We start from the raw sequence: 8,577 nt of genomic DNA, 5'->3' as shown, positions 1-8,577 counted from the left end.
TTCTCTTCTTGTGGCACAGCATCTTGTATATGGTAGGGGGAGGTAGAATCATCTTTCCTCCTCCAAAATCGTTTCTTCCATCAAATCCTCTCAAATGCATGTAATCTAATTTCACACACTCACTGGCTTAGTTCACTCTTTCCATTCAGATTTTGTTCCTCTCTTGTGCAAATCAAATCTGGGAGTCTTTAGTGTGCCGTTTGCTCTGTCTTTGTAACATTTTTTCCCCCAAGCATGTTTCCCCCCCCCAACAATTGTGCCTCAGTAAATCAGCATTTTAAATTTTGGCGTTGAACTTAAGAATTAAAATCCTTTGGCACTAAGAGTCTCTCTATATGAGGCACCTTACCCAGGGATGCTCAAGTGTAGGGAGACACAATGTAAGCCTGGTAGTATAGTTTAAAAAGACAGAGCTGGTGGACATTACTCCTTAGAGGGTTTGTTAATTTCATCTTCACCTCCCCAAAGGCTCTGTCAATTTCACTTCCCCTTCAGGGAGATAATGATGAAATTAACAAACCCTCTGAGGAGTGATCTCTGGCTCTGTCTTTTTAAACTACACTTCTCAGCTAACATTGTATCTCCCTACACTTGAGCATCCTCGTGTAAGACATAACTGAGACATTCTTCAGGGGGGGGAAAAACAACAACGGATACTGGGCTGGGCGGGGGGGGAGAGAGTGGTCACAATGCAATGTGGAGGACCAAACAGAAGCATTTTTTTAATTGTATTTTTTACAAAGGAAGGGTAAGAGTTCAAACAATGCAAAAGATATCTAGGAAGAAATGGGGGCAGGGTGGTATAATACATCTATGGTACCATAGAGTTTTTTTTTTAATGCCAGAGCATCTGCCACATCACTTCTGGGTTTAGTGGAAGTGATGTAAAGTTGACTGCACAACACTGGCATTCATTCCTTTCTCCATTTCCTCCTGCTGGCACACAAAGTGCCAGCAACCAATGAAATGGATGAGCAAGAGCCCTCTTGTTACACTAGAAGGCCAGTATCCCTGCCCTTCCAGTCATCTCTCCCCCCACCTCTGAATCCAAGTTAGATCACTGTCATAAACTCTGTGTGGGGCTGCCTTTGAAAATGGTTTGGAAACTTGAATTAGTCTAAAATGCAGTAGTCAGGCTACTTTCAGGGGGTGGTGACAGGGATCATATCACCCCTGTGCAGAAGAGTTTGCACTGGTTCCCCATCTGTGTCCAGGTACAATTCAGAGTGCTGGTGCCTACTTTTCAGGCCTGAAATGGCTTGGGGCCAGGGTACCTAAAGGACCGTCTCCTCCCATACTATCCATCCTATCAGTGAGTATCTGTCTCTCCATTCCTGCTCTCTGTGCCCCCACCTTCAAAGGTGAGGTGGGTGGCAATTAGAGACAGAGCATTTTCTGTGATGGCACCTTGCCCCAGGATGTCCTCCCCTTTGAGCCAGTTTGGTGTAGTGGTTAAGAGCAGTGGGACTCTAGGACCGGGTTTGATTCCCCACTTTCCCACTTGAAGCCAGCTGGGTGACCTTGGGTCACTCACAGCTCTTCCAGAGCTCTCTCAGCCCTACCCACCTCACAGATGGGCATGTCATAATCCAGAATACAAATTGAATACAAGATCCTATCAGATGGGCGAGACCAGTGCTTGAAAGGCAGCAGCTGGTGATGAACAGGTGATACAAGATCAATCGAGTAATAAGCACTTAGCTAGCAGGTAAATTATTTACTGCAGTGATCAGGCACCTCCCACAGCAGGTTGAGGTCCAAGTTTCACCTTGCCGAATTTTTCACCTCTGATTCAGGTAGGTCAACAAGTAATCAGAACAGTTCAGAAACAAACCAAGAATGAGGAATACCCTAATCACTTCCTTGGTGTTATCAGCCTTTTTGTGACTGATCTTCCTGGTGAACTGGCATTTCTGCTAAAGAAATCACAGGGCCAAGTTTTACAATTATTAAATGCAGAAAATAAATATATATCAATATAAAATAAATGTATTTATTACAGGATTATCTAAAAACTATTACAGTCCCAAATATAGCCTCAATACAGATTAAAATCTGATAAAAAAATTGAAACCAGAACCATATATGACCCTGACCATGCATCTGAGTTTTTAAATAAGATTTTAATCTGTATCAAGGCTATATTCAGGCCTGTAATAGTTTTTTATATTATCCTGTAATAAATTCAATTTTGTTTGTTTGGGTTAAGATTTTTTCCTCCCTCTTTTTGTCCTTTTACAATGTGCATTTCTGTGCCATTTCATGTCATTGCATTGTTCAGAAATATTCTTATGTTATATGTCATTTCTAAGCAACTAAAACAAAAATAAAATTGAAAAAAATAGTTGCTTTTTCAGATGAAAATTATTATCTTGCTCTTTCAAAAAGGGGAGATGCCAGTTCCAGGACTGGATAGTAGAATTGAAACACATCTGTTCCATGGGGAGGCTAGATAGTCACTATGATAATTAGTGCTGGTTTAAGGATTTGACTTGAATAGACAGGAAAGCTACCCGTGAATGGAGAGAGGTAACTAACTAGACACTGAGTCCTAATTGGTCCTGGGGTCTGGAAAGAAAACTCTCTTTTTGTTTAGAATAAGAACAAATCAGTGACTCAGCGGGACCACAAGTGACGCCTGACACAGGTTGGACACTTGCCAGCTTCCCTCAAGTTTTGATGGGAAATGTAGGCAGCTTGGCGGAATGTTGGACAAGTGACAGTTGAAAAGTCCATTGGACAGCAGTCAGAGAGTCAAGCTGCAAGACCAGGATGCCTACATTTCCCATCAAAACTTGAGGGAAGCTGACTAGTGTACAACCTGTGTCAGGCGTCACTTGTGGTCCCGCTCTCAGGTCTCTTTGGAACACCACAAGAGTGCAAGTGCTAATCCTTAAAAAATAATATTTGAAATTAAAAAGGACAAGAGGCCCCATCTTCTCATGTGTTACTCATTTCTTTCAAAACACAAGAGGCTAGAGTGTTTAGGTAATTAAGTCAGAATGAAAGAGCTACTTTATGCTTTGCTCAGCCTCACAGGTACTTCAGCGTCTGCCACAATAATAAGGGTGATGTGGTGTTGCGTTTCTACCAAAATGTGGTGGGGACACAACCCAGGAACACAGACTATATGTGACTACTTGTCAGGTGGCCAGTCTAAGCCCCAACGAATTGGTATCGTCAGACAGAAATCTGAAGCAAGTCTATTCAGAACTACAGATGGGCATGAACCAGAAAAAACCGAACCATGTGGTTCGTGGTTCATCAGATTTCACGAACCACAAACTTTCACGAACCTGCCCCAGTTCATGAACCGGTTCATTTGGTTCGTGAAAACATCACATCCAGGTCAGAAAATCATCACTTCTGGGTCAGCAGAAGGTCACTTCCAAGCCAGCAGAAGGTCACTACCGGATCAGCAGAAGGTCTGCAGGAAGTCCATCCCCTGTTGCCTATGAAACTGACTGATTGGCACCAGGTTGTCTGCAGTGAAGAACTAAAAAAACGAACCAAATGAACCAGCCTAAAGTTCATGACGGTTCATCAGAAATGGGATCTGACAAACTGTGGTTCATGAACCACAAACAAGCCTGATTCGTGCTTAATTTTGGTTCATATTTTGGTTCGTGCCCATCTCTACTCAGAACTAAGCCCCATGTTAATTCATGTGCCCCAATCCTAGGAAAGTGTCCTCAAAATGGTAGCCTATGTTGAGCTAGAGACATTCTGTTTCAGAAAGTCAAATTGTTGTATACATGGCCAGAAGCTGGATGGAAGTAATCTACAAAGACCTCCACAATTACATATAATGGGATACCTCTCACCCCCTGCTTCTACTCACCACTGCTGCCCCAGTGCAGAAGCAGGACAAAATTTGTGGATAAAAAAGTATTGTTGCTGTAATGCCACGGCATCACTTCCAGTTGCATAACATGAAGTGATATCACACATCCATTTGCTGCTCTAGCAATCCCCCAAATCTCTATGGTTTTAGTGTAGAGATTTAGGGGATTGCTACAGAGTTCCGATAATGTATGACATTACCTCCTGTTACATGACCAGAAGTGACGTCATGACCTTGTCTGATGCCAAGTTTGCCTCCAAACCGCACAAGCTTATCAGCCCTTGGTTGGCAACCCTGTGCATTTGTGTAATCTGTTGTAAAGCACATTCGGTGGTCTATTCCAGTTATGAAAGGCCAATCTTTATTGTTCTGAACATGAAAACATGAGTCAAAAGCCTTCTGTCCCATGTCCCACATTCTGGCTTTGGGTAAAATAATAATAAAATAATTTAAAAAATAAATAAAATTATTCTCAAACAAAATGTATGTTCCCCCACATGAAAATAACAGTTGATGTCAGTATGAATAATAAGTGTGCACCAAATGTGCCCCAACCTGCAAAGCCCATGCAAGCCTGAATTTGTCAGATCTCAGGAGCTCAGCAGGGTTGGCCTTGGATAGTAATTGGCTGGAGACCTCCAAAAAGGACCATAATTGCAGACGCGGGCAATGACAAACCCCCCTCAGTCTCTTGCCTTGAAAACCCAACAAGGGTCACCATAAGTCAGCTATGACTTGAAAGCACTTTCTATCATACCATGCCCCAAATGTAAGATTGAAAATTATGATTATAATTGTTCAAAATATGGTCCATGGGGAGGACAGAGGTAACCAAATGGAATGTATAACTCTCCCAAATGATTTTCAATGTCAGCCTGGTCATGTCCAAAATGTTGAATGGGTAGCCAAAACTGTACCAATGGCCGACCTGGAGCAGGTACGAAACTTGTTTGCAAGGTTGTTAATATGAAAGAGAACAGGAAGGGGTTGGCGAGCCTTAGATGCTAAGTTGCCTCAGATAGGATAATGATCACAACGGAGGGAGGAAGAACAATTAAAGCAATTAAGACATTACATCTGTATGAGTGAGTGTGACATAATGAGTTGATAGGTAATTAGTATTTTTAAACATTGTATGAAAGGAAGGGTCATAATCAAAATACTGTCTCAGTGAGAGTATAAAAGGACAGTCCGTTTCCAGCTCCTCCAACAACTTCAAGAGATCCTTTCTTCACAAAGCTGGTAAGTTCCATTCTGATCCAGTTTCTATATTGCATCTTCAAATGCCTCTTGGACTATTCTTTTTTTTACAATGCAGTTGAGTCTTGCTAAACAGGGCTGTATGTTTAGTTTATTACTTTCTTTAAAATGCTTCCTACTCTCAGTTGTTTAATGTCGGGAGAATGTTAGCTGTGGGACTGAAAATAAAAACCTGAATGTATCTTGCTTCGGAATTGGGCGACATTCTCTCATTAAGATACAATATCAAAGTTAATACTCGCTTCTTTTTTGTAACTTTAAACTTCCAACCACTATGACAATTAAGAGGATTAAAGCCTTGAATACTGAATTTTTATTCTGTAATCCCGCACACATTTAATGGGGACTAAGGTTAAATGAACTCAAAAAGTATTAATTTATCTATTTTCTTTATATTCATTCTATCTTTGTCTTCAGTGGAGACAAAAAGAAGCTTAGCACATTCTCCCCTTTTCATTTTACTCTCACAACAAACCTGCAAGGTAGGTCAGGCTGGGAGTGTGTGATGAGACCAAGGTCACCAGGCAAGCTTCCACTGCAAAATGAATATCAGAACTTGGGTCTTCCAGGTCCTAGCTTGATACTCTAACCATTACACCAGGCTGTCTCTTCTGAGAAAATATGCTTGGGGTAGACTTTGAACCTGTAAGCCTCAGCATACTTAACTGGAAGGAAGTTCTATTATAATCAGGCAGGTGTCCTTCCTAAAGTAAGAGCTTTGGAGATATTACAAGATCAGGCTCACACAGACCATCCAGGTCAGGGTATAACATTCAAAATTAATATTGTATATTATATTGTAAGTTAATACTTACCTTTTGTAAGTTAATACCTCTTTTTCATAACTTTAAATTTCTAACCACTAAGACAATCAAGAGGATTAAAGCCTCGACTATTGAATTGCTAAGGGGCTGTCTTGATTTGAGCTGTTATTCTATGGCTGTAATCCCATGCACCTTTAATGGGGACTGAGGTCGAATGAACTCAAAATGTATTAATCTATCTATTTACTTCATATGCATTCAACCTTTGCCTTCAGTGGAGACCAAAAATAGCTTTGAAAATTCTCCCCTTTTCTTTTTACTCTCACAACAAACCTGCAAGATAGGTTAGGCTGGGAGTGTGTGACGAGACCAAGTAAACTTACACTGCAAAATGAGTATCTGAACTTGGGTCTTCGGGATCCTAACTTGATACTCTAACCATTACACAAGTCTGTCTCTTAACTTCTGAGTAAATATGCATGGGGTAGGCTTTGAAGCTGTAAGCCTCAGCATACTTAACTGGAAGGAAGTCCTATTATACTGAGGCAGGCGCCCTTCCTAAAGTAAGAGCTCAGGAAAGAAAAGTGCTGCTTCACCAAACCCCCATATTCGGCCAGCTCCAACATGACTGCAAAACCTTTCATATCAATGGAGCTAAATTTGCAAGTGGCCATATAGGGGATCAGTTCAGGGATCACCCCGAACAACGTGGAAATATCTGGAAGATCCCTGTAACCAGAAGTTTTATATTTTGCATGTCAGGGTAATTAAACAGTAAACCTGATCTTGTCAGATCTCAGAAGATAAGGAGGGTTGGCTTTACTTAGTAATTGGATGGGAGACCTCCAAAAAAGACCAAGGTTGTAGAAGCAGGGAGTGGATAACCACCTCTGATAATCTCTTGCCACCGTAAGTCAGCTATGATTTGAGGGCATCCTCCACCACTACCATCTTAAGGACCACAAAAAACTAGAATGCTGCTTCTCTCCCATCTTCCTCATACTTCATTGTTCAGATGGTAAACACTGGTAATTGTGCTGAACACGCTGCCAGTTTATAAGGACTAGATCCAATGTGAGTCTGGTCATAAAGCATTGCTAAACTAAACTAAAATTAAATCGGCTTGACCAATTTAACATAAAGCAGGCAGAGAAGATCCCTCAGTGATGTGTAAGAGTGTCCCCTTCATCAGTTGTCCTTGTAGGTAGAATAAGGTTTATTTTGGAGCAGAAACTGAAGAGAGATTTTAATCTGTGAAATATTGGAGAATCTTTCAGCAGGATCCCATTGGAGGAGAACATCAGCAGGAATTAACAAAGTAATAACGAATTGTTCAGTGGTGTTACTGCATTAGTCATGTGTGATGCTTCCAGTTCGGCACTCAAAGTCCCCTTATGTTTCTTGTATATTGTGTAATTTCAGATCTAACTCAACCTTAAACAAAATGAGCCTCTACAGACACCAAAAATACTGGGACCCATGCCGCCGTGGAAGCTTCTCTTCTGGGAGCTGGTATGGAGGTTCCGGCCAACGCATCTGCTACTACCCATCTTACGGCCGTAGCTACTGCCCACCGTACTATTCTGGCGGTTATGGTTATGGTCGTAGTTACTACCCACCACAATATTATGGGGGCTATGGTCGTTGTTACTACCCACCGCAATATTATGGGGGCTCTGGCTATGGTGGCCTCTATGGTCGTCGCTCCAGCTGCTATGGATTGGGATACGGCTCGAGGCGTGGCAGCATCTGTTACGACCCCTGTGGCTACGGTTCTGTGAAATACTACCCGCTGTCTCGAAGGTACAGCTGCAGCAGCATCTGTGGACCCTGCTAAATTCTGGAGGCAAATTTCAGTGAAATGTTAAATGACAACGTAGACCCATGAACTCTCCAGCTGAACGTTTCCCCCCAGGAATGCTGATCACTAAAGAATTTCCATGGTTATTACTGTGTGCTCAGCAATTCTATTAATCAGTCCTATGCCTGACTTTGCTCACACCATGCTCTGCCTTTAATAAATGACTAGTTCTCTAACGAACTCTACCTGCATGTCCATGAAGCCCCAGTTTTTTCTGTTATGTCCATTTTATCTTCTACAGGACAACCTGACAATGGAAATGTTCTTCAGTTTTCTGTCTGTGTTGTGTTATTTGGACTGAAACCTGCAGTTGCTCATTGTCGCAATCCACGTTTTGTTCTCACATTAAACGCTTGCTTCGCATCACAATTGCCTTTCTGGTTTTTCTGGTTATCTGTTCCTGATGTTAAATTCTTGTTAGGGAAAGATGGAGGGGCATTAAAATGGAAGCTTATTTTCACCATATACAGTTGTATATGTTGAAGAAGTGTGCAATCCATACCTTAAGCTTGAGGAAAATGCAAAAAGTAAGTGGGTAGTGTGTACAGCAAGAGACTGAATGCTAAATCTGCTCCAGATGATATTACGGGGAGAGTGATGAGATGAAGGGAGGAAAAGATACCCCGATACCCCGATATCATCAAAAAGAGCATAAAATTCATAGAAGTCATCTTCTTCTGCCTTCTGCTTGCAACTGTAGATATGCTGGAAAATTATGTACAGCCATTTTATTCATGAGTATATTCCCTCTGTACATGGACATGGTTTACTTTATGTGCCATGTATTTTATGCCTCCCTGATTTCTTTAGTGTTCCCTAAAAGTTTGCACTGCTACCAAAGTCTCTCT

The 8,577-nt window shown here is 41.6% G+C and overlaps 1 long non-coding RNA gene across 1 annotated transcript; it reads left to right on the top strand.

The window, feature by feature from the left end:
- Positions 1 to 5,015: 5,015 nt before the first annotated feature.
- Positions 5,016 to 8,098, top strand: LOC129338428 (uncharacterized). The gene is made up of 2 exons (XR_008597950.1): positions 5,016 to 5,086; positions 7,291 to 8,098. It is a non-coding gene; the product is annotated as an uncharacterized LOC129338428 (long non-coding RNA).
- The last annotated feature ends 479 nt before the right edge of the window (positions 8,099 to 8,577 follow it).

The sequence above is a fragment of the Eublepharis macularius genome, chromosome 1, assembly GCF_028583425.1.
Source record: "Eublepharis macularius isolate TG4126 chromosome 1, MPM_Emac_v1.0, whole genome shotgun sequence".
Lineage (NCBI taxonomy): Eukaryota > Metazoa > Chordata > Lepidosauria > Squamata > Eublepharidae > Eublepharis > Eublepharis macularius.
The sequence above is the reverse complement of the archived record's forward strand: the minus strand, read 5'-3'. Positions and strand labels throughout refer to the sequence as shown.